The 24614-nt window shown below is 40.9% G+C and overlaps 1 protein-coding gene and 1 long non-coding RNA gene across 2 annotated transcripts in view; one reads left to right on the forward strand and one right to left on the reverse strand.

Moving 5' to 3' along the window:
* The window catches only part of LOC111870658 (protein CBFA2T1), a 657082-nt gene that overhangs the window by 161677 nt on the left and 470791 nt on the right, over nucleotides 1-24614 (reverse strand). The gene's annotated exons all lie outside the window — the stretch shown is intronic.
* Nucleotides 1481-6426, forward strand: LOC111870660. The gene is made up of 3 exons (XR_002843891.2): nucleotides 1481-1520; nucleotides 3462-3562; nucleotides 6125-6426. It is a non-coding gene; the product is annotated as an uncharacterized LOC111870660 (long non-coding RNA).

Here is a 24614-nt window from a genome sequence, read left to right on the forward strand (position 1 = left end):
AGACCCATGAGGTAAAGGTCAGCAGAACGGGCCTGAGGAACATATGCATGAGGTAAAGGTAAACAGCACGGGCCTGAGGAACAGACCCATGAGGTAAAGGTCAGCAGCACGGGCCTGAGGAACAGATTCATGAGGTAAAGGTCAGCAGCACGGGCCTGAGGAACAGACCCATGAGGTAAAGGTCAGCAGAACGGGCCTGAGGAACATATGCATGAGGTAAAGGTAAACAGCACGGGCCTGAGGAACAGACCCATGAGGTAAAGGTCAGCAGCACGGGCCTGAGGAACAGATTCATGAGGTAAAGGTCAGCAGCACGGGCCTGAGGAACAGACCCATGAGGTAAAGGTCAGCAGAACGGGCCTGAGGAACATATGCATGAGGTAAAGGTAAACAGCACGGGCCTGAGGAACAGACCCATGAGGTAAAGGTCAGCAGCACGGGCCTGAGGAACAGATTCATGAGGTAAAGGTCAGCAGCACGGGCCTGAGGAACAGACCCATGAGGTAAAGGTCAGCAGAACGGGCCTGAGGAACATATGCATGAGGTAAAGGTAAACAGCACGGGCCTGAGGAACAGACCCATGAGGTAAAGGTCAGCAGCACGGGCCTGAGGAACAGATTCATGAGGTAAAGGTCAGCAGCACGGGCCTGAGGAACAGACCCATGAGGTAAAGGTCAGCAGAACGGGCCTGAGGAACATATGCATGAGGTAAAGGTAAACAGCACGGGCCTGAGGAACAGACCCATGAGGTAAAGGTCAGCAGCACGGGCCTGAGGAACAGATTCATGAGGTAAAGGTCAGCAGCACGGGCCTGAGGAACAGATCCATGAGGTAAAGGTCAGCAGAACGGTCCTGAGGAACAGATTCATGAGGTAAAGGTCAGCAGCACGGGCCTGAGGAACAGATTCATGAGGTAAAGGTCAGCAACACGGGCCTGAGGAACAGATGCATGAGGTAAAGGTCAGCAGCACGGGCCTGAGGAACAGATGCATGAGGTAAAGGTAAACAGCACGGGCCTGAGGAACAGATGCATGAGGTAAAGGTCAGCAGCACGGGCCTGATGAACAGATCCATGAGGCAAAGGTCAGCAGAATGGGCCTGAGGAACAGAGTCATGAGGTAAAGGTCAGCAACACGGGCCTGAGGAACAGATCCATGAAGTAAAGGTTAGCAGCACGAGCCTGAGGAACAGATGCATGAGGTAATGTCCAGAAACACGGGCCTGAGGAAGGGATCAGGGAAATAAATGATCGAATACACTAGAAAAGGAATATCATGAATATAAAGAAAAATTACTATATACGAGTATATCAACTTAAATAGCTTAATGTATTAACAGAACAACTAAAGAGCCCAGAAGAAGACGACACCTGAACAGTATGCCTGACATTGAAATAAGACTTGGGTACACGTGCACAGGCGCGTCACTTGGAACAGGGATATAAATACGCTACACAGCACACGGCAAAACAGTGCCTCAACACACGGCCAAAGGGGAAGCAACTAGACATCACAACACAGGTAGGAACGCATCAGATACATTTCAAATAAATTCGGGGTCAGAGAAATGATAAATATACTTATATGTAATACCCATAATAATTGCAGAACCTTAACAAGATATAGAAAAGGCCATTAGTGCATGAATCTCTGAGGACACCAACTTTCCGTTTTAACAGAAGAGGCACAAGGACACAAACCATATCGGTTCAAGATCTTAAATATATAGACATCAATAAGATTTTATTCCAAATATTTGTAAATAACTTATATAAAAAATCTTCTAAGTTTACGAACTTTGTAGTTCCTGAACATGTTGAACTTATGGCCTCTGAAGATGGTCAGCTGACCGAAACATGTAAAGGCAATAAATATCTACAAACTGAATCACACTGGACATGACCAACAATTATTCTATAATTTTATCCTGAAGGAGTTTACGATCCTGTGCAAGAAGTCAAAGAAAACGGTAAAACGACAAATTATATATAGTATAAATTTACGAATATATTTAAGATATTAAAGTACAGTAAAACTTGGTTATAACAACATCGGTTTCTGCGACACCTTGTCTATTGCGTCAAATATTCAATGGTACGAACTAATTCCTCATAAAGCAACTGTTTTTATACCTTGCTTAGTACGACATGCACAAATGCATCAACCTCGTATGTAACGTCATTTTCATTCCTGAATTTCTCTGATATGGACATTGAACGTAATTTAGAAAGTGTGTATTGGGCAAGTAACAGGAAACAGATGAAGATAACTGATTACTGTACTCGTATCTAGGTACAGTAAGGCATAACAATTGATGTAATCTACTGTAATTTGGTGAGTAGGCCTACCTTTAATATACAGTATTAGTGCGGTGTGTATTGTCAGTGAAAAGCGCTGTAATATGTCTTTGATATTACACATTTGGGCAATTCCATGTTAATGTTATGTTAGTCTGAACTTAACTACGTATTTCACTAAAAAAAATGCAACATTTTAACTCGGTTTTTGGTAGATTTTTACGTGACTAACATAAGGCTACTGTGGAAGTGTCCATTTCGGTTACAACGACATTCGTTTATAACGACACTATTTTTAGGTCCCTTTGGTGACGTTATAACCAAGTTCTACTGCATATGCAAACCTGTGTCCTTTAAACATAAAAGTTCAAGCCTAGAGGTATTAATTAAATTCAAATCCTCTTTCTCCGGTGCCCGAATCAATTCTCATGACCTGAATCATGACCCTCTAATAAGGATACCTTTATGTACAATGCAAAGGGGACGGGATTTAAATTGTTGAATTTGTTTTCAATCTTGGGATTCTCTCGGAAACTCCGATTAAGCTCAGTAAAGATTACATCATTAAGCTTTGCCGTGTGTAATTTTAAAAATTCTTACGCATTTTCTGAGCACTCATATGGGAAATTGAAAGTCGGGGTTGGTTGGATCCCTTGCTTCCTACCCTTGGCTTGATACTCGGTCCAGGGACCAGGTATTCTTTCTGTGATCCCCCGCCCCAAAGCCTTAACTATAGATCACACATGTCGTAGTTCATGATTCATAATCGCCATACAATTCGACCTTTCACGTCCATAACTTCTGCAGTTGAGAAGGTGTCGTTAACATTTTTAAGAATCAATCAGTTTACACTGCAAATGTTTGTTTCTGAACCACAGGTCTACAGTATAACGTAATGATTTTTTCGGCAGGGAAAAGAATAATTTCGCCACAGATTGGTAAGCAGTGAGGTCAATTTTTCGTGCCTGGTGGCGGGAGTGAATTTCATTCCATACCGACATTTCGTTGATAAGGACATGTGTATGTTTTGCTGCCACTGTATTTCTCTTCACGGACACAATATTCTGTATCCTCCTACTCTCTCTCCACCCTTAGGGAAATTTGGATAAAAATGTGTCTAAATAAAAGAGTTATATTTCTGTTGTTTATTGTTTCTTCCCAACAGTGGGGCTAACGAAGCCAATAGACGTGGACAGATCCTGATGAGAAAACAAACCTACAGCCATACTTTCAGCCTGAGGTGACGTCAGTTTTTCTACATATGACGTAGGTAAACTGTGTATGTGGTTTTAAGAACATGAGTACATTACAATACTGATACAGTTTTAACAACTGAAATAACGGTATATTTTGGAAAACGTAACAAACTCTGTCCTGTTAATTGAAGCTAAATACTAAAAAACCCCAAAAGCTTCTGACAATGCAATTCAAGTAAATAACATCTCGGGGTATGCGGTAGCGTAGTTTGTTGGGGCACTATGCTACAAGTCGGAAGGTCGCGGGTTCAAGTGCCGATGAGGTCACCGGATTTTTCAATTGAACTAATCCTTCCAGCCGCACTATGGCCCTGAGGTCGACTCAGCCTCTAACATAAATGAGTACCAGGAATATTCTTGGGGGTAAAGGGCGACCGGCGTGTAGGGCTGACAACCTTGCCGCCATCTATGACCACATTTTCAGCGAATGCATCCTGTTGTGTATCATATTAGTTCTTACTGAAAACCGTCACAACACAACAATCAATAAATCGTGTAAGTAGCTGTAGGAGATATTTTTGCTGCATGTTTCGGCCTTCAAAGGCCATCATCAGGCAAATACATTAAACTTTTCTTTACTGAATTGCATGTCAAATACAGGATACAGTACTAAACTTCCAAGTGTATACAGTGGTATAAAATGATATGAGAGAATATAAAATATAAATTACAATAAAATTTGAAGTCTTAAATAACCAGTTACATAGTCAAAAGTACAGTTAAAAGTTGTATCTGTGATGGTATTTGGAAGTTGGCAGTTGTAATCGTGATATATGCAATGTTTATATGGGCATATTATATACACATTGGCTGATGTGGGGTTCGGAGGCCCGCTGTTATGTTGTATGTTATTATTTAATATTTGGTACCTGGAAATAATATACCATTGGTAACTACTGTTGAATTACTTACTGATTATATATGGTATTGACTGAATTATTGTGGTTGTGTAGTTTTCTTACTATTTGACGGGCGACTCTGTTGTGTAAATGTCCGATTTGATGGAGAGATACATTACAACTGATTTGGGACGTATGTCATTATGGAATGCTTAATTTTGAATGTACGCCAAGTTTGTCTTATACATTTCTGTGGACTTTTGCACACTGTAATTGGCATATTCCTCTCAAGTTAAATTTACCATTCGTATTTTCATGCATTCTCAGTAAGTGTTTGANTGGATATTTTGCTTGCTGATTTCGTATATATGAAATCTTTCATGAGTATCTAACATTCGACCTTTCTTTCCGATGTACAAAATGTCCATAGTTTGATCTATTGTTCGATATTCGTGGATAGTGTCTACTATGTGCTGGGACAATTTGGAATTTTGTCCACCGTTCTTTAAATTTAATTTTGAATGTACGCCAAGTTTGTCTTATACATTTCTGTGGACTTTTGCACACTGTAATTGGCATATTCCGCTCAAGTTAAATTTACCATTCGTATTTTCATGCATTCTCAGTAAGTGTTTGATATTGTTCCTGATTATAAATGAGATACCTACCTCCATGAACTTCTCCAGATATCAACTTCAGTATTCTTAAATAATTTACTAATTGCTTTAGTTTCGGGTCCGAAAAAGGTAAAGGTGGTCCAAATTTTCTTATGCGTATTATTCTTTACAGAGGGTTTCGATATTTGCTGTATGGTGTTTTGTGGGTAATTATTATTATTACGTATTGTTCTAATAATGGTTTCTTCATTGTTTTTGTTGTTGTGTGAAAGTGAATATTTATTCATACGATTGACGAGGAAATTTATTGCGGCTTCTTTATGTTCATAAGGATGGCCTGCATCATTGTGACTAACTAAGTCCTTAGCTGTAGTTTTCCTATAAATTTCAAATTGCAAATTATTGTGTGTTTTTTCGATGAAGAGATCTAAAAAACTGATTTTGTTGTTTGTTTCTTTTTCCATAGTAAATCGAATTTTGTGGCGTATCTTGTTGAATTCGCACAATGTATTATCAATATTAGTTATGTGAGGATTATAAATGATTAAAGTATCATCGACATATCTGTAATAGTTTATTATTTGGAATGTTCTCAAAATGTCAATAATTGCTGTGTGCTCGAGGTATTGTATAAATGCTTTGGTTACAATTGCTGAAGTTGGTGCTCTCATGACAAGGCTCAGTATCTCCTAGAGCTACTTACACGTATTATTGATTGTTGTGTTGTGACGGTTTTCAGTAAAAAATAAAATATGAGCCAATTGTCTACAAAATTTGGGAACCTCAACATCTCACAACCCTATGGGCTTCCATGGCCTGTTACAGGGATAGTTTTATTTTTAAATAACATCTTAGTTACCAGATGGCACTACCGGTCAAGAACTGGAAGCGGTTCAATTCCATCACAGTTCCGCAGGACTTATGTTAACATTACAGTGCCATCTTTCCGATCTCAGAAATTAGTCTCTTTCAAGAGTCGTCTTAGATAAAAAACTGAGAGCATTTTGTGCTTTCACAGCCAACCCTTATCTCCATCTACTGTAACCTCCTTCCGTTCATTGTTTTACAAACTCTAGGTGAAATCCATACATTTCAAATGTCTTCTTTATGTTATAGGACTAATGCTACAGCCTTCATCTGCCTCTCTTGTGGCCAGGCATTTGCAATTTTTACATTCTCAAAATATGCGACTGTGTGGATAATCTCGTCACTAGATTAGTGGTCAGCTTCACGCCACTGCCACCTTAGCCGTGAGGAAAGGGCTTCCAGGACCCAACGTACAGGAGTCTGGGTGAGCCTGAGAACCAGTCTTGACGCAGGGAATTTAACCCCCGCCTTTCAGCCCGAAGCCTGTCGCTGTACAGACGGAGTTATCCCGGCTCCTTCCTTGTGGTTATAACCGGAATTAAAACACTTTAATTGACTTTTCATACTTCATATTTATTTCTGAAACCAAAAATACAGTCATTTATATACCTGCGCCTATGTATTACGAACACCAGTTAATTATTTTTTGGCATAATATTAATCTCAGTAAGAACAAAAATTCCGATGGACAGAAGTAAGTACATCACAAATATAAAATGGGACAAAAACTGAATATAACAAACAACCAGTGGAATTATACATCTGCTATATGGGCATGATTTTCGTTCCAATAATTCTGCAGATACATTACACACAATCCAACATGGCCATTATACAGCGTGTCCAGTCCAAAATACTCCGAACCATTACGAACGCACCACGGTATGTATCCAACCGCACACTACATACAGATCTAAAAAATCCTTACGTAACAGAAGTCATCCGAGAAAACAGCACCAAGTACTGCAGCAAACTAGAAAATCACTCCAACCCTCTTCTTCAATCAGTACTACAACCTCACCAAAATCGAAGACTCAAAAAAGTTGGCCATCAGATCTAACGAACTGAGGAAAACATCACTGGGTGTTTATTCCGCACACGCCAGAAGAGTGTACACTAAATAGTTATTAAATTGTACAGCAGTCAGCACATTGACTTACAGATTGTACACCAGTCAGCACATTGACTTATAGATTGTACATCAGTCAGCACATTGACTTATAGATTGTACACCAGTCAGCACATTGACTTACAGATTGTACACCAGTCAGCACATTGACTTATAGATTGTACACCAGTCAGCACATTGACTTATAGATTGTACACCAGTCAGCACATTGACTTACAGATTGTACACCAGTCAGCACATTGACTTATAGATTGTACACCAGTCAGCACATTGACTTATAGATTGTACACCAGTCAGCACATTGACTTACAGATTGTACACCAGTCAGCACATTGACTTATAGATTGTACACCAGTCAGCACATTGACTTATAGATTGTACACCAGTCAGCACATTGACTTACAGATTGTACACCAGTCAGCACATTGACTTATAGATTGTACACCAGTCAGCACATTGACTTATAGATTGTACACCAGTCAGCACATTGACTTACAGATTGTACACCAGTCAGCACATTGACTTATAGATTGTACACCAGTCAGCACATTGACTTATAGATTGTACACCAGTCAGCACATTGACTTACAGATTGTACACCAGTCAGCACATTGACTTATAGATTGTACACCAGTCAGCACATTGACTTATAGATTGTACACCAGTCAGCACATTGACTTACAGACTGTACAGTCTGATTGTCAATAAAAGAGAAGAGAGAGAGAAAGAAAACATTACACATGCTTATCTACTGTTCTGTACCACCCATTTCGTATATAACATCCAATTTTCAAACGGACCATAGAGAAAGAAGTCGCGAAGAGGAACGGCTCACATAGAGTGCAATTTTCTGGGGTGCTTTGCTTGTCGTCTGAGTTTTGCTGGTTTCTTGCTTGGCTGAAGATGGAGACAAAACGGCCCTCCGAAATATCAGTGGGTTTCTAACGGACTACACGGCATTACTTCCCTGAAGACAGAAATCATCATTCACCGACATGAGAATCCAAAAAGCGAAAAGACTGCAGTAGATCAAAGGGGAGTTTCTGTAAAGAGTGGTTCCATGTTAAATGGCAATCTATTCTGGGAAGTCACACCGTGCAAACGGATAGACGCGTGCCGACGTTTCAGGATGGAAGTCAATGCGGAAGCAAACAGCAAGTGTGAAAAGGCGACAGGGATAAAAGTCGGAACATAAGTTATGTAAGAACCATCAAGAGTTTACTCTTCGACCCTGAAGACGGTGACAGTAAGCTTCTCGAAACGTTGCTGAGCTTATACAAAATTTTATGGCGTCACATTCACAGAAGCCACCACCAGAGAGCCACCCTGTACCGAGGATTAGTACATTAGTTTCTAGCTGACAAACATGAAAGTAGAAAGGCAAGAATGATGTATAAGAGTTTCAGCACCAACTTTGTTTCACGTTTTAAACATTTCGATTAAATTCGATATGATACGCACAGGGAAGACTTTTCCCCAACTTCTCGACTAAGTTTCGGTGTAACACATACATTAGTCCTGTTCTAGCAATTACGAGTTATCAATAATTTCAAGTTTTTAGAATTCTGTTTGGAAAATTCGTTTTGGAAGTCGGAACAAGTTATGGTAGTTTTGACGTGGTCGTTGGGTTGGGAAGGGTGGGGCGGGGTTGAAGGGACATGCCTTGCCCTGCCACCGCCAGATGGTGTCTGGGTAATTACCTGATAAGTCAAACACTGTACTCTGGATCTACTGCGAGGGCAAACGGAAAGCCAGATGTACAAGCTGTTCCGAAAACGTAGTCCCAACATTAATTATGTGATATGGCGTGGAGCTTGACCGAGGATTGGGGGCTATTAGTAAGACAAGTCTGTGTTAACATGTCGCTGCGCGTTGGTCTCGTTCTAAGGACGTAACAGTCCGGCAGTCTGGTTACTCCGACAAAAGGCTATAATCTCTGCACAAGAGAAGCCCATGGGAAAGTTACCATGGCCGAATTTATAATTGTGGGGGCCCAGGTGCAATCAAAACGTAGAGGCCCCTGTCAGTAAAAAGAACAGATCATTACAGTTACTCTTTTGTTTCGGCTCTCATTTCTCAGAACATTAACGTTCCTGTGATTTCGGAGAGACAAATTTCTCAGTAAAGTATTTGAATTTTATTTCTGTGTTGGGGACGACACGGGGTGACCGCTCCGGTGGCCCTGAGCTCAAGTGCTAATGCACAAAAGGATCAGTGACAGTCGGCAATGGCATTCGAAAACATTTCTTTAATCTTCCTTAACTCTTAAAACTAATGAATCACTTGCTTCAACATACGGGAACTGGAATTTCACAGGCAGAGTATCTGTTTCCTTAGTACACGAATTGTATTCTTTAATATTATTTAGATGTATTCATGCCCCATAATGTTAATTTATTTAAAAGTATAAACAGTAGACACGATTCTTAGCCCAGGCTGACGGTGGGCTCAATAGCCTGAATCCTCTTCACATCAGGGACATCTGTCTCCGAGCCCAGTATCAGTAAATTTCTCAAGATGAGGTACTCCACGTATCACGGGTTCAAATAATTCCGCTTCATCAGATCATTTCTGCTTCACAAGTAACCGTAGCCCTTGAGAGGAGAGAGGGCTCTTGAAAGTGCCTTAAAATGCACTAATAATTCTGCACATTTGTTGGCTTCTATTGAGCATAAATTTAATATATTTTGTTTTCAGTCTTTACTAATCGGATCCCCTGACCTGTTGTAATATAGAAAGAACTTCTGCAATTACAGATCTTATACACGTTGGGTAAAACTTGGTAGACAGGGATCCTCTGCCTAAACAGTAAAATGAAAGACATAAATGACGCTTATATCCCTCAAGTGGGATTCGAAACCATGATCTGGTTCAAGTGACCGTAATCAGGAAGTGCCTAAGACCCGACATCATTGTGATCAGCATTTTAACGTAAATTAAATTACAAAATAACAAGGTACAAATTTGTTTATTTGCCCTTTGCCCGTGTACTTAGTGTGTAACACAACAACCGCGAGTCTACAGAAATGGCGGTGAATGCATGCGAGGCTCCTCTGTTGGACTTACTTCATACCTCGCCCATGTGAAGAAAGATATAAAACCCATTTCGAAATTTTTGGGTTTGTTGTACTAAAACTCAGAGGATGGACAAAGACTAAGTAAATAATCTTAATGCATCATCGTCAAATATCTTTAAAACTTTTCCATAAAATTGCAAATTTTTCAGTATCTCAAGGTTAATAGAAAGTCCGTCGAGTGTAACAATTTGTAAGTCACTTTTTATTATTATTTCTGCCTTACATGTTTCGGTTTGACACAACCATCATCAGAGGCACTTGCTATAATTATGGAAACACTGTCGCTGTTTTTGATGTTCACAATTATGTTTGTCGTGTGGACGTTGCTACAATATGTTGACGTGTAAAAGCACAAAACATGCTAAGATAGTTGAGTACACTCTCAAGTTCTCACTTTTCATCCGAACCTATTTTTAAGTTAAAAGGCTAAAATGTTAAAATATTTGATATAAAATGCTGAACTCCTCCTTGTTAATTCATCCCAAAGATGGGAGACGTCAGCTTGAGGTTGTATGGCTTATGGTTTGATATGTTCCTGTGTGCTGTGTGCTGTGTGCTGTGTACTGCACACAGCACACAGGGGCCGTTACACTCGACGGACTTTCTATTAACCTTGTGATTGATAGTGTAACGGACCAAAATGAAACAATTCAAAATTTCAGTATCTGTTTAGAGGCCTATTAATATTTTATAAAGCGAAAACTATTTATGCCACAATTAATGAAGAAATAGAGATCACAAATAAGGACGCTACTTGGAGTGAAAGAACTAGCACACACAGCGCACATCGTGAATATCTTGAGTTCATTTTGAGTTAGCTGGTCACGGCAGCCGAGCGGCTCGGAAGACGGGATCGTGGGTTCGAATCCCACACATGGATATTTGGTGTGTATGCGTTTATTCTGTGTTTGTGTTGTCTTGTGTTTAAGTAGAGGCTTTGCGTCGAGCTGATCACCCGACCAAGGAGCCCCACAGCCTGTAAAATGGCCATGAAACTGAGAAATCCCGCTCCAAAGCGGGAGCGAGAGGAGAGAGAAATATTCAGTTATAAGAAGCTACGGACTCCAAATTATGCTATGAGTTCGCGTCTTAAGGTATTTCCGTTCCGGAATGTATCTATGCTCTACTCACGTCCTTTCGAACAGATAGCAAGCGAGAGACGCAGCCTAAATCTAAATTTTACTTAGCTGCTTATCTCCTGCCCAGAGTATTGTAGCCGATCACAGTGGCCCCGCGGTCTCAGGCACGAACCATCTTCGCCCTCTCGAACACTGGGATCGTAGGTTCGAAACCCACTAAAACATAGACATTTGCGTTTATTCTGTGTTTGTGTTGTGCTTTGTAGACAGCGGCCTTGCGTCGATCTGTTCCCCGTCCGAGAAGTCCTACCGACTGTAGAGATTAAGAAACTGAAGTGAAACTTGCGTTTCAAGGAAGCCCTATGCTTCCAGTGGGAGCAACAGGGATGGATGGATGGATGGATGGATGGATAAATAGACAGATACTTTTAAGCCCTACCTCCTGGACACCCTATGTCTTAATGATGCAGTGATTAAGCACAGAGACTTACGTCATTATCACCAGAACAGAGCATGGCGGTAGACTGACTAGCATTTCATACTCCGAAAGTCCTTCATTTAACCTAGGCCACGAGACTGGGTCTCCTCGTAAGTTTTTCATACTTTCTTCAGCTCATTCTAGTATTCGTTCGTCACCCTCCACGTCCTTCAAAAGTCATCCAAAACCATCCTGCCACTTCCACTTTGATGTTGCAACATCAACACCATTATTAGATATCACACATAAAGACTGAAATGACAAGAAGTTAGAGAAAATTGCACTGTTTGAAACTGTCTTTCCTCTTCAAATTCTTGCACGCCATGGGAGAGTTAAATGCTTATAGAATTTTGTTTGGAAGTCACGAAGAGAAGATGCGACTTGGAAGACCTAGACTTAGATGAAAGATTAATATTAAATTATCTGTGTGGGAGGATACAGAATGGATTTAACTGGCTCGCTGTAGAGACGGATAGCAAGCTCCCGTGGAGACTGGACTTAATTAAAAAATGAGCGGAATTCTTTGGATAGCTGAGCGACTATTATCTTCCCAAAAAGAACTCTTCTTGGTGGAGGCATACAGTTAATTAATACAGCCCATCTTCTCTACTAACCAGGACACTTTACACCTTGTGTCAGCTGCTGTAAGGAATAGGCATCCTGTGATCCTTCCAGCGGTACTATGGCCCTGGGGTCGACTCAGCCTCTTATAGAAATGAGTACCAGGAATCTTCCTGCGGGGCAAAGGGCGGCCGGCGCATAAGGCTGACAACCTCATCGTCATCTGTGAGCAGACTGTCTAGAGAATGTGGGAACCTCAACTACTCACAACCCTATGGGCCTTCAGGGCCTGTTGCAGCAATAGCTTTACTTTACTTTTGCTTTTACACAAGAATTGATCCTCCGCGTTTCCTTTCCGCTCCCAAATTCCCGCAACACGCCTCGTCAGTGGGACCGCTACAAAGTTCCTGTGAAGGAGCATTTGCGGGGACCGAGAGTATTCACTAGATGGCGTGCTAATCCGTGGGCAGACTGCATCTGTGGCTAAAACAGAACGATATTTCATGATCAACATAATATATTCACTCCACGCTTAACGAGGAAGTTTCCAGCTTTTCACTGTAATATACTCAAGAATCTCAGGCAGCTAGTACCAGCAAGTTGACGGCACGCATGAAATCTTCGTAAAATCAGGTACTGAAAATGCATTTACTGAAACTGGGGGAGAAAGGTCAGGTAGAAAACAAATTGCCAAACTTCATCATAATTCTGGGAACGTACTGTTTCAAATATACACAGAGCTCAATGCTATATTGCGACATATTTGCTCGAAGCAAGACCTGTTAAGCCAGAGGAGACAGCCGTTGCTAGGGAACCACTCTGCAAACACACCCGCTGATAGCCAACAGCTTTGTAAGCATGCACCAATACCAGAGCCCTCACTAAGCATGGTATCCAGGCGAAAATGGAGGAACTGTTGGAAGAGATGTTTTCTGCGTGGTCCATTCCGAGACTGCATATATGTATATACAACTTGAACCAAGTGCCATTAGCTAGTTTTGGACCTTTCAGATGTACTGACATGGACACGGAGACTACTGGAGCAGAGCAGGAGGCTCCCAGAAAACCAGGTAGATCGCAGTCAATAGTGATGACTTCTACCATAAACATAATCCGATTCCAAAGCGACTTAAAAGACCACGTCAAAAAAGAGCACAGTTCCGAAAGGGAACCCGTATCTTAACAAAGAAAATGGCGGACGATTCAGCCATGAAATCTTATCCAGAGAAAAATAAACTTGTCCCCAAATTCCGAAAAGCCTATAAAGGCAGTAAAGCCATCCTCTTCCCCCAGAAGCGTCAACAGAAGGTATTTCCGGCAGCCTTGAGAACTTAGGTAGGCCGCACACCGGCATATGCCAAGACATGTAACAGTCAAGACACGATGCCTGCGACATGACGCAAAGATTATGAAACCCGCCTCACACCGGTCTGAGTCGTGACGTCAGCTTCATGACTCAGACCGATGTGTGGCTGTTTTCAAAATCTCATTCGTTTCAACTGAGCTTCTTTCTTTGCGTCATGTCGCAGACATCGTGTCTTGACTGTTATATGTCTTGACGCATGCCGGTGTGCGGCCTACCTTGGGCTTCAATGTCATCAACGCGAGGCAAATGATGGTCCCTCGAAGAGCAACCAACGGACAAACCCACGTGGAAACACCCCACTCTTCCCTGTTACATTTACAAGAATATAACATTTCAAGAGAGAAACCAGCTGAATTGCCTTAACCGTATTATCATCAGCTAACAGCCTAGGAGTGGGAAAAATTTTAAAGATTATTTTCACAAAATATAGGATATAAAGATGCAGGTTAAACTGGTTCTGCGTAAGATCCAGAAGTGGGAACTTGTGACTGAAATAACCAATATTTTTTTCTCTGTGGCGCTACAGCCCCAATTTTGGCTTAGACCTACCTTCATGAAACTCTCCGTTTCCCTTCGGTTTACTAGAACTTACACATGCGGTAGGACTCCTTGGGCGAGTGATCAGCTCGTCGCAAGGCCTCTAGCTGTAGACAAACACAGAAAAACGCACACAAACATCCATACCCTGGGTGGGATTCGAACCCACGATCCCGGCTTCCGAGCGAGCGAAGACAGTGCACGCCTTAGACCGCTCGGCTACCGTGACCGGCGAAATAACCAATATTAGTCTAAATAAATGCGAAACAGTTCTTGACAAGCTGAACAGTCATGTTATATTTCCGTCTCAAATTCAACTTTATTTTCACCTACTCCTTCCCTTTGCTGCATGTTTCGGCCAGGCAAATGTTTATCTTGCTAAAACCTTTGCACTGTATTTTCCACTGCATTTAAAATGACTTAGTTGCAAATAGAAATACCTCAGTGTAGTTTCATTTGTTCTCATCTGTTCATAAAAATATTTGTTTCAGCGCGTCACTCGTCGTTATGTTTTCCTCCTGCGGGGTCTGTTTTTTCTGTAATATGTAATGTGTGCATTGTATTAATGACTTCCGTTATTTTTAATTTTTACGCATTTCAGAGTTGTCTAATTTTACTTACGCCTGTTTTGGTATAGTTATTACAGATGATATAATATTATCTTGTTACTAACTGCAATGTCTAAGAATGTACGAGTATTATTATAATATAATATCTCTTTATGTTTTGTGTCTGTACGTCAGTTTCTTTTCATACTTACATGCTCAATTGGTTCGTATATTTCCACGGTGTTGGAATAGTTAGGGGTGTGTGTGTCACTTATTAATATTATGAAAGTTCCATGTGACTGCTTCCGCCTTAATACCTTTACTGGGTGTATGTGTGCTGCTTTCTGCCATAAAACTCACATAATATCTCGAATATGGGGTTGTGTGTGTCGATGTATGTGTCAGTCATATATGTAAGTTATTTTTACTGGTCTATAAGCATGATATTTCTGCAAGATTTTTAAATGTCTGCCTCCCTTCCTGTCCTTAAAACATCCTCTGTGCCCGTTATGGCTCCATATATATGCACTGTGTTTAGTATGTGGTTCGAATATCCGGAATTACTCTTGTTGCTTCTAATTGCGTGAATGTATTCTTTAGATCTAATATTAAATATTCTTCCTGTTTGCCAGATATATTTTAGTGGGAAGTCTAGGCATTTAATTTGGAAAATTCGACTACTATAAAGGGGCTTTAAAGTATTATATTTTGTATTGTGTAGTTTGTGTCTGAAAGGCTATATTTATTCATGTGTTCTTAAAGATCCTTGTAATTCTTCTTACTTCTTTGCCGCAATAAAGTTGGTCCATTTTCTTTCGTGATGATAGGGGCCGGTGTATGTCTTGTTTTTGTAGGGGAGGTTAGTGCTGTAGTGTGTTCCTGATGATATTTATTTGTGTGTGCTTTGCTTTTTTGAGTTATTGGATACGTGTATAATCGATTTAGTGAGAAGTTAATACCTGACAGTTTGTGTTCATATGGATGGCAGGAGCTATTAAGTATTATGATATCGGGTCGTGTGAGTTTTCTCCATATTGAAAACTTCAAATTTCTGTCTCTGCAATGTATTGTGAGATCTAAAACAGTGATATATTTGTGTAGTTTAACACTGTGTGATGATTCTTCGTGTTAAATCGGGTTTGCTACACAAATACTGTCACAACTTGTTTAAAATATATGCCAAAATAAATATGGGCCTGGTACTTACACATAACAGTCGTGAACACGTAATCCTAATTAACAGATGAGTGATAGCAGATCATATTAAAAATTTATTGAAAAAAATGGTGTAAAGTCCTCAAGGCATTGATGCATATAAAATATTTTTATATATTTACATTATATTTGGAAAAAATATTCCAAAAATGCGCATTTTCGTTATTTTTGGAAGGATTTGCACACATGTAGTGTATTTTTCTTCAATTATACCATTAATATTTTCTAAAAATGAAAGAATATTTATATTAAATAATATTTTTAGTACAACAGATTCCAGGAACCTGGGGTGTAAATTTATGGAAACACTCTTATATATTAATCATAACTAGCAAACGGATTGTTAGATGCTAAAACATTTTAAAATATTCGTTTTACATCTACTAAAAGGCAAAAAATAATCCCCAAAAATATTGAAAATGCTTTTTTTTAGTACCCATAATTGCACAAATTTTTACTCGAAAATTTTCATTGTCTCAGGCATAAAGCAAAGCAGTTTTTGTGAAGAACCAAAGTCAACATAAAGTTATGTATGTAAGATTGGTGTCAGTTATCACGGAAGAGTGATACGTATTGAGAAAGTCTACTTCCACATCACACGATACCTGTCTTGCATACTCGTAGCACACCATGTCACTAACACTCAAATTATTTGGGTCTTCAGAATCAGCCTGGGTTTCCAACTGTAATGATACGTGAAATATCGCATATGAATTTAAACACTTTATTCTTGCTGAAACATAAATGGGATTTTTATTTACTGCATCACCTTCCCAGCTGATGCTTTTGTTCTCTTTATATGGAATGTGTTTTTTTCTTATTGTTTCAAGCAAAAAAATTGTAGCTTTAACATTTGTGTTATAGAATGCGGCAGAAATATAAAATTTATGGATAACTTTTTTGCTCCTCAAATTCATCAGAGCCATTATACATTTCTTGCAGCATTGCAACAGAGGGAAAACAGTCCCTGCCTATTTACTTACCACACATAAAAATAATTCAAAGTTTTCTGCAGAATACGCGTCTGTATCCAACCAGAATTTCTAACGTGTAAGTTCAGCAGTAGGGAAATTGTGTTTGGAGCTCGGCGATTGCACCAATATTGTCTTCCCATTAGCCCCAAATGTGTTTAAATTCGGATATAGAACACGAACTGATTCACCGACCCTGGGCAAAGCATGCGCTCCACATGTAACGTATATCAGTTTAGGTCAGCTCACTGGAAGTACTTCTGCTTTCCTCAAGTACGGTGAGGCATCCGTGACTAGCAAAGCTGTGTTCTCAAAATTTCACATATAAGCTGGCCACAGAGTCTGCAGAGCTTCGTTGAAAACACGTGATATATTTGCGTGGTTCACTGCAGACATTTCCTGGAATGACAGAAGAAATGATACGATTTTCAAGACCCCAATAACATCTGCAACTTTCCTTACACTTGCACAGATTTTTATTTTCCCGTGGACATAAACGTATTTTCTGCCCCGCATAATACTAGACTCTTGTTCAATATTCCTTAATAGCTCGTACTAGTGTAAAACTTGTCCTCTGACATTAAAGGAAGTATACAGACTGAGGGTATTTGAGAATAGGGTGCTTAGGAGAATATCTGGGCCCAAGAAGGATTAAATAAGAGAAGAAACGAGAAAACTGCATAGTGAAAAGCTGCATATATTGTACTCTTTGCCAAACATAAATAGAATGATCAAGTCAAGGAGAATGAGGTGGGCAGGATAAGTAGCATGCAACAGGGCGAAGAGTAATACATATAGGATTTTAGTGGGAAAGCGAGAAGCAAAGAGACCACTAGGGAGACCTAGACATAGCTGGGACATTAATATTAAAATTTATCTGAGAGAAGTTGGATGACGTGGTGCGGACTGGATTCATCTAGGCTCAGGAAAAGGACCAGTTGCGGGTCCTTGTGAACACGATAATGAATCTCAGGGTTCTGTAAAATGTTAGGAAATTCTTCAGTAGCTGGGCGACTGACGGCTTCTGAGGGAGGACTCGGTTTCATGAAGTTAGTTCTTCACAGCGCTTGGGTAGCTTGTTTTCACTTAGAGCTAACCCGTCTGGAGCACCTGTCTGGGTATACTTCAGATGGATATTCTTAAATTCAGGATTATTTATTTTAAAAAAAAGGGCAAGTGTCTTGGACACAAATGCCTTTTACAGATCTGTCGTAAATAATGCAAGTTTGTGAAGGTCCTGAGGAACAAATTGTAGCAGAAAACTCACCAGTTAGAGACAGGCTACATGGCCGATCTTACAAGCCCACAACGGCTGCAATATGCTTGCTTCCAGTTACATATTACGTAACCTGAGAACATTGTTATGAAAGAAATGCATTTTCACATACCTGAGAGAAGAGAAATGTACACGCCCTTGTATGAGCGAACATACAGATGTAAATGGGAACTAGCAATGGATTTCACTGTTCCATTCGCTTAAACTAATCTTAACCGCGTCGCCACAGTTACGTAGAAAGCTGCAGCAATGTGAATACTTAGCTATCCAATAGCAGTGGTTAAAATTTCCCTCGTGATTTCCCGATTAGCCTGACACAACACAGATGGGAAATTCTCGGCCTGTCAACAAGCGTCACGTTAGTGTTCGTTTCACTTAAATTGCTGGAATCCCAAGAGGGAGATTCCCACGTCAAAACGAAGATGGGGGGGTCTACCGGTCGACATGTATCACTGTCTCAACGTTCCGGTAACGGGTTGCGTAAAATATTCATTTGTTCATTCTCTAAGACGTATATTATTGAGCTGAATGTGTGCATCCCAAAACATTTATCTACATTAAAAAGTGGAAATGTTTTAATTGACATAAAACTGAATATATAAGGAATAACCATGGTAGCATGAACACTAAGGCCGCGCCATAGCTCAAGTAGTTAGTCGCTGGCTTCCCACGACGGCCCGGGTTCGATTCCGGGTGTGGTCAAGTGGGATTTGTGGTGGACACAGTGGCGCTGGGGCGGGCTTTCTCCGAGTATTTCGGTTTCCCCTGCCAATCTTCATTCCACCAAATTCTCAATTGTCATAATCACCCGGAGCAGGCTACAATAGGCCAATCAGTGGCCGCCGTGCCGAGTGGACCCAGTTATACTCCAGCCCCCACTAAGAGAATTAAAAAGAAAACAAACATAAACACTAAGTCGATTTTCGTAAGCATAAACAGCTGCAATTTTTTTTCCACCCAGAAATCCGGTTCCTATTTATAACATACATATACATATACAACGACCGCCTCTGTGGTCTAGTAGTCAGAGTTCCTAGCTACAGATCTAGAGGTACCGTGTTCGATTCCAGGGGCTACCAGACTTCCTGAGAAGTAGTGAGTTTGAAACGGTGTCCACTCAGCCTCGTGAGGATAACTGAGGAGCAATTTAGAGGAAATAGCGGCTCCGGTCTAGATAACCGAGATTAACGGCCATGGGAATTCGTTGCGGCGACCACGCGACACCCTCTATCCGCAAAGGTTGACACTAACTTCGCCAACAAGAGGCGGTCGCTCGGTCGGTATAGTTCTTTTGCGGACTACAGGCCATAGAGTTTGTTTTCTTTTGTTTTTATACATATACAATCTTTATGTTATGTATTCTGTTGTGTGTCATTTACGAAAAGGCATAATTTCGGACAGTCGCACAACAAATAACGAAAAAGAAACAAAATAGACACTACTGTGTCAACATTTGTATTTATTCGTTGTTGGTGGCAAAGCTACAGGTTTAGGCCCTTTTCTCTGGCCATCTTCAGGAACAGACGAATACTAATTTAGCTTCTGAATTGCATCACAATCAATATGAATTCATATTGTGCCTGTTTGATTATTCTATACTGACAATAGTTTTAACTATTAAACATTTTAAAATGAAGATATAATTGTCAATATAGAATAATCATACAGGCACAATACAAATTCATATTGATTGTGATGCAATTCAGAAGCTAAATTAGTATTCGTCTATTCCTGAAGACAACCCAAGAAAGGAGTCGAAACATTTAGCCTTGCCACCAACAACATATAAAATAAAATGTTGACACAGTAGTGTTTATTTTGTTTCTTTTTCGTTATTTGTTGTGCGACTTTCCCAAATTATATCTTTTCATACACAGGTACTTACATATGCATAACAAAATGGCTATGCCTTGCTCCTCCATTGCGCGAATTGATGGCTTGGGGGGCGGGGGGGGGGCAAGTCCCCATTTAACTGACACTATTTCATTCTTCTGACCGAGACAATTTATTTGTATCGTTGCTTCAGGATCCAACTTTGGGGCCATATACAGACTGTCACAATATCACTCATTGAATTACCTTTCATACTTGTTCACTTCGAGTTGTATCCAGAACGAGCCCCTTCTACAGTCCGACATATATATATATATACAGTTTTTTAAGTTTATACGAGGTTAAATAACGGACTGTCATCACCCAACGCACAACTGCATTACATAACATAAGTTTATTGAACATTCTGTTTAACTTGAAAATTCGTCTCCTGCTTTGTTTTCGGATGTAACACTTCAATTTAATACCTGCCGTACGACTGGCTGCTAATGGCCGATATTTTCTCTATATTCTCCTCAGCCCCTCTCAGTAAATACCATGTTGTACCCTCTATCATGAAATATACAAAGTTGACCTTCTACAAATTCACAGCAGATCCCATGCGTTTTGTTGCGAAAAACAATTCAAGTAGCTGGGATAGAATTGTTAAGACATTTCAAGGGACGCAGCTTCAAGCTTCAACAGTATTTAAATGTATTTATAGAGAATGAACTCATTATTTGGCCCTTAAAAAGAAGAAATATACCCGCAGATAGAACTACTCATGCGCCCGAACAACAGAACAACACAAACCTAAAAATGTCTGCTTCATTACAAATAAAACTTACGTAGATACGGGTAACATATTGAAACGGAGGCACTGAGCTCGAAATACGCACGATCGTGTTTCCTCTCAGTTTACACAAAATCACGGATTATTCATATTAAGAATTCTAATTATACCGATATTATATTTCAGGTATACTTTATGATATACACGACGTTTAGGGAGATGCCTCTACTTGTCTTCTTACTGCCAGCATCGTGCTTTTACATGTTACTGTTACTTCATATTTTAAATTCAGGGGCAGCGGTTGGGATCAAACCTTGGATACTTTGTATTGTCTAGCATGCCTGCAACAAAATCACCACCGTGAGCACAAACCCAGTCCCTTGAAGATGGGAGCACAAGCAATTCTACAACAATCGAATCAAATTACAATGGCCAATGTTCAACATAAGGTTGGTATATATAATCGTCAATTGGTTGAGTGACTATAGACGGGGCTTGGATTGGTTAAACAACTCGTGTCGACACTTTACAAATCACTGTCACGCAGAGACTATTGTTCTCAGTCACGATCTTCACTGCGCTGCTTGGTAGCGGCTTCCAACGGCAGATGTTCCCCTTCCTCCGGGATCTTGAATTGTCTCCGACCCCAACTACCAGCTTCTCAACTGACTGTCTGCATGCAGACTCTCTTTCTACTCAGACTCTGCTCGGGCTGACTGTTAATGTCAGGTGGTCCTCGTTATGTAGCATCGGCACGGACCGCACAGAAAATACCACTTCCAGCAGCTCTTCTATCGTTGCGTGTGTCTGTTGCGGCTGTCACGTGAAGGTTGTTGTGTCATTGCTTACCAACGAGTGTGTTTGCAGAGTCGTTCCCTAGTAATGGCTGTCTTTGTTGGCTTCAAAATTCTGGATTTTAGGAGACATTCCACACGACCGTCACGAACTTACACAGAGAGCGCGTACACACTTCATGCTTGCTCATTTGTCCGCGAGGAAACAGACGAGTGAAAACATTCTTCCGCGCTCTTCACGGACTTCCATACAGATCTGTCTGTGCAGAGATGTTATAATCGCTATTGTGTACGCGAATAGGTCTTCTAAATAGCAAAAATGACATCGCTTCATGAAGCACAGTTCTATCTCTTGGCATGTAATGACGTGTAAAAGAAAGTAAAAAGTAAAGCTATCCCTCTACCTGGCCCTGAAGGTCCATAGGGTTGTGAGACGTTGAGGGTCCCACATTATCTAGACAATCGGCTCAAAGTTGGCGGTAAGGTTGTCAGCCTTACGCGTCGGCCGCGCTTTACTCCCCAAGAAAATTGTTTAATTAATTTCTGTTAGAGGCTGAGTAAACCTCAGGGCCTAGTGCGGCTGGAAGGATTAGGTCAACTGATAAAAATCCAATGACCTCATCGGGATTTGAACCCGCGACCTCCCGGCTTGCAGAGTAGCACCTCAGCCACTACGCTACCGCGTGCCCCTGTGATGACGTGTAGTCCGTTGAAAATCAAATGACGTTTCAGAGTCACAAGTGGTCTCAATCTTCAGGGTCAAAGAATAAGCCTAGCACGAATCCCTCATGAAGCAGGGAGCAAACAATCCTTGCATTACAAGGCAACGTCCGTTGACTTTCAACGGACTACACAGCGTTATATCGCAGAAGACAGATCTCTTCATGTAGCACAGTGTTCGTACTGCTGGCTGGCTTTCTCAGTGACATGCGTTCCATTGGAATAACTGACCAACATGAATAATGAACGGCGCAAAATCATACAGAACGCATAACTGCCAAGTTTACTACAAAAATTCCAGTACCTGTCTTCGTGGTTACCATGGTGCACGTATGAAAATCAGTAGAGGAACACGCGAAATGCGGTCACAATACACAGGCCTGTGTGTGTGATTAATCCTAGTCTCCTGCATCCTTGACACACGCAGGCGCCGGTCCGTCACGCTCAGCAAACAACGCAGCATTAAAATAATGTCCCGTCAGCCAAATTAAAAATCCGCCAAAAATGGGGCTGTTCTTCTGCTAAGGTATGATAGGAGACCCCCACTGGAATACCTTACGTTTATCAGTATAACCGGCTGGGAGCGGAAGTTGGCAGAGTGAAGGGGGGGAGGGTCATAGCGGCGAGTGTGCTCTGTCCATACGCAGATAAGACACGTAGAGGCCTCGTGCACTGTGCAGGAGCGCGATAGCGTCTGCCGTCATGCAGCGGCCCTGTCCTCGTCCCAAGGACTTCGCCGCAGTTGCCAGATTCCTACTTCCTGTTCCGGAGGACTGCGTTCGATTCTCTACCTCCTGAGCCCATACACCTTGAAATATATTTTGAGTTAAATATAGTCTCTCCGAGAACGCCTAACTGCACCTAAAATCAGGTCAAGATCGCCATCTGAACTCATCACACAGAGAGCAGAGAAAGGGTCGCTAGATGAGCTAAGATAGAAAACACTGCCAATTTCTCGCAGTTTTCACATCTTTTTACCGTACTCGTAAAGCTCCAGGCTCCAATCCCAGGGAAGGTATGTGCATGTTTCTAATTTAATTGATATCATTTATTAATGTCTATATTACATGCTTATTTGTGATTTAGTTAATGATGTGCAAATTGACACTCGAAGCGCCCGATCTCTTGCTAATTGGGTACCCAAAACTGTTTCCCTTGGAGTAAAGGCGGTCGGAGTGTGAAGCTGACAATTCACCTATAGATCGTTACCGCAATGTGAATTACATTAAGTATTTTTTTTGCTATTAATTTAAATTAGCACATCAACCACATAATCAGTTCGAGTGAGTTAGTCGGTTTTTAACTGAGACGAGACTTGGGCCAAGTTTGCATTTAGTTGTAAGCCAGGGGGCTCCACCAGTAAATTTGAAATAGGAGACCAGGGTAAAAGGTCGGCCTTTCTTTCGAAATTCTGAACCTTTGGAGGGGGGGGAGAGGGGCCGTTTCTAGGACCGACGGTACAGCTAAATGTAATTAACTGCTCTAGTAGCCGTCATTTGAAATATCCTAAGGTTTGTAATTAGGTTTTTGCGCACGTCGAGCTGTTTAATCCAATAATTAGATTCTGGATGAGGACGCCAATAGTTCAACTTTTGCGAAACATACCTTAACCCTCTGAAACCTGAGGTCCTAGCTCACAGAGAGCGCAGTGCCTCCGTTAAGAAGATCAATCGATTAATGTTACGTAGCACACACCTGCCAGACTACACGGCGTCATAACACAGAAGACTATAATATGAATCTCTCTGGATTAAGAAGACAGGCCAATAGTTAAAGAAAGATGAATATTTGGTTTCGAACAGAACTCCAGATACTAAAGTCTAGAATTGCTTGTGTAACTGCCTGACGCCATTGAGGAGAATCACTGAGGAGCTAACAGTCGCTCAGCTCAGTAAATAAATTCTCGAACTTTCATGAAATCCGAACAATCACAAACGATCGGTCACAAAAACCCGCCCAGCTCAAGCCCCTATGTAACATTTCGCAAATTTGCTTTTTACGGAGTCGAATTATTCCCCATGCCCAATCCCCAAGCTGGAGGACCTCCTTTTTCGTCTGTCAACAATTGCTTATTCAAAATGCTCGCAGCCAACGTACACATCTGCAGAATGTGTCCTCAAATTGGAACCCAAGCATGTGTCAGTTCTTGGTGACAAGGGACCCACTTTACATGGAGAAGAGACTAGGCAGAAATATCAGGGATGAATTTGCAAGTTACACACCGCTTATAGAGAGATTTTTACTTCTTTCATTTGACAAATTAAAATATGTATAACTTCTTTGTTATTGAAATCATCTGTATGAAACTTCCGTAGGTAATTCTACACACTTTAGTAATGTGTTTATTGTTGGTGACAGCGCTGAACTGAGTAAGTACACGATG

The sequence above is a fragment of the Cryptotermes secundus genome, unplaced genomic scaffold (assembly GCF_002891405.2).
Source record: "Cryptotermes secundus unplaced genomic scaffold, Csec_1.0 scaffold652, whole genome shotgun sequence".
NCBI classification, from domain to species: domain Eukaryota; kingdom Metazoa; phylum Arthropoda; class Insecta; order Blattodea; family Kalotermitidae; genus Cryptotermes; species Cryptotermes secundus.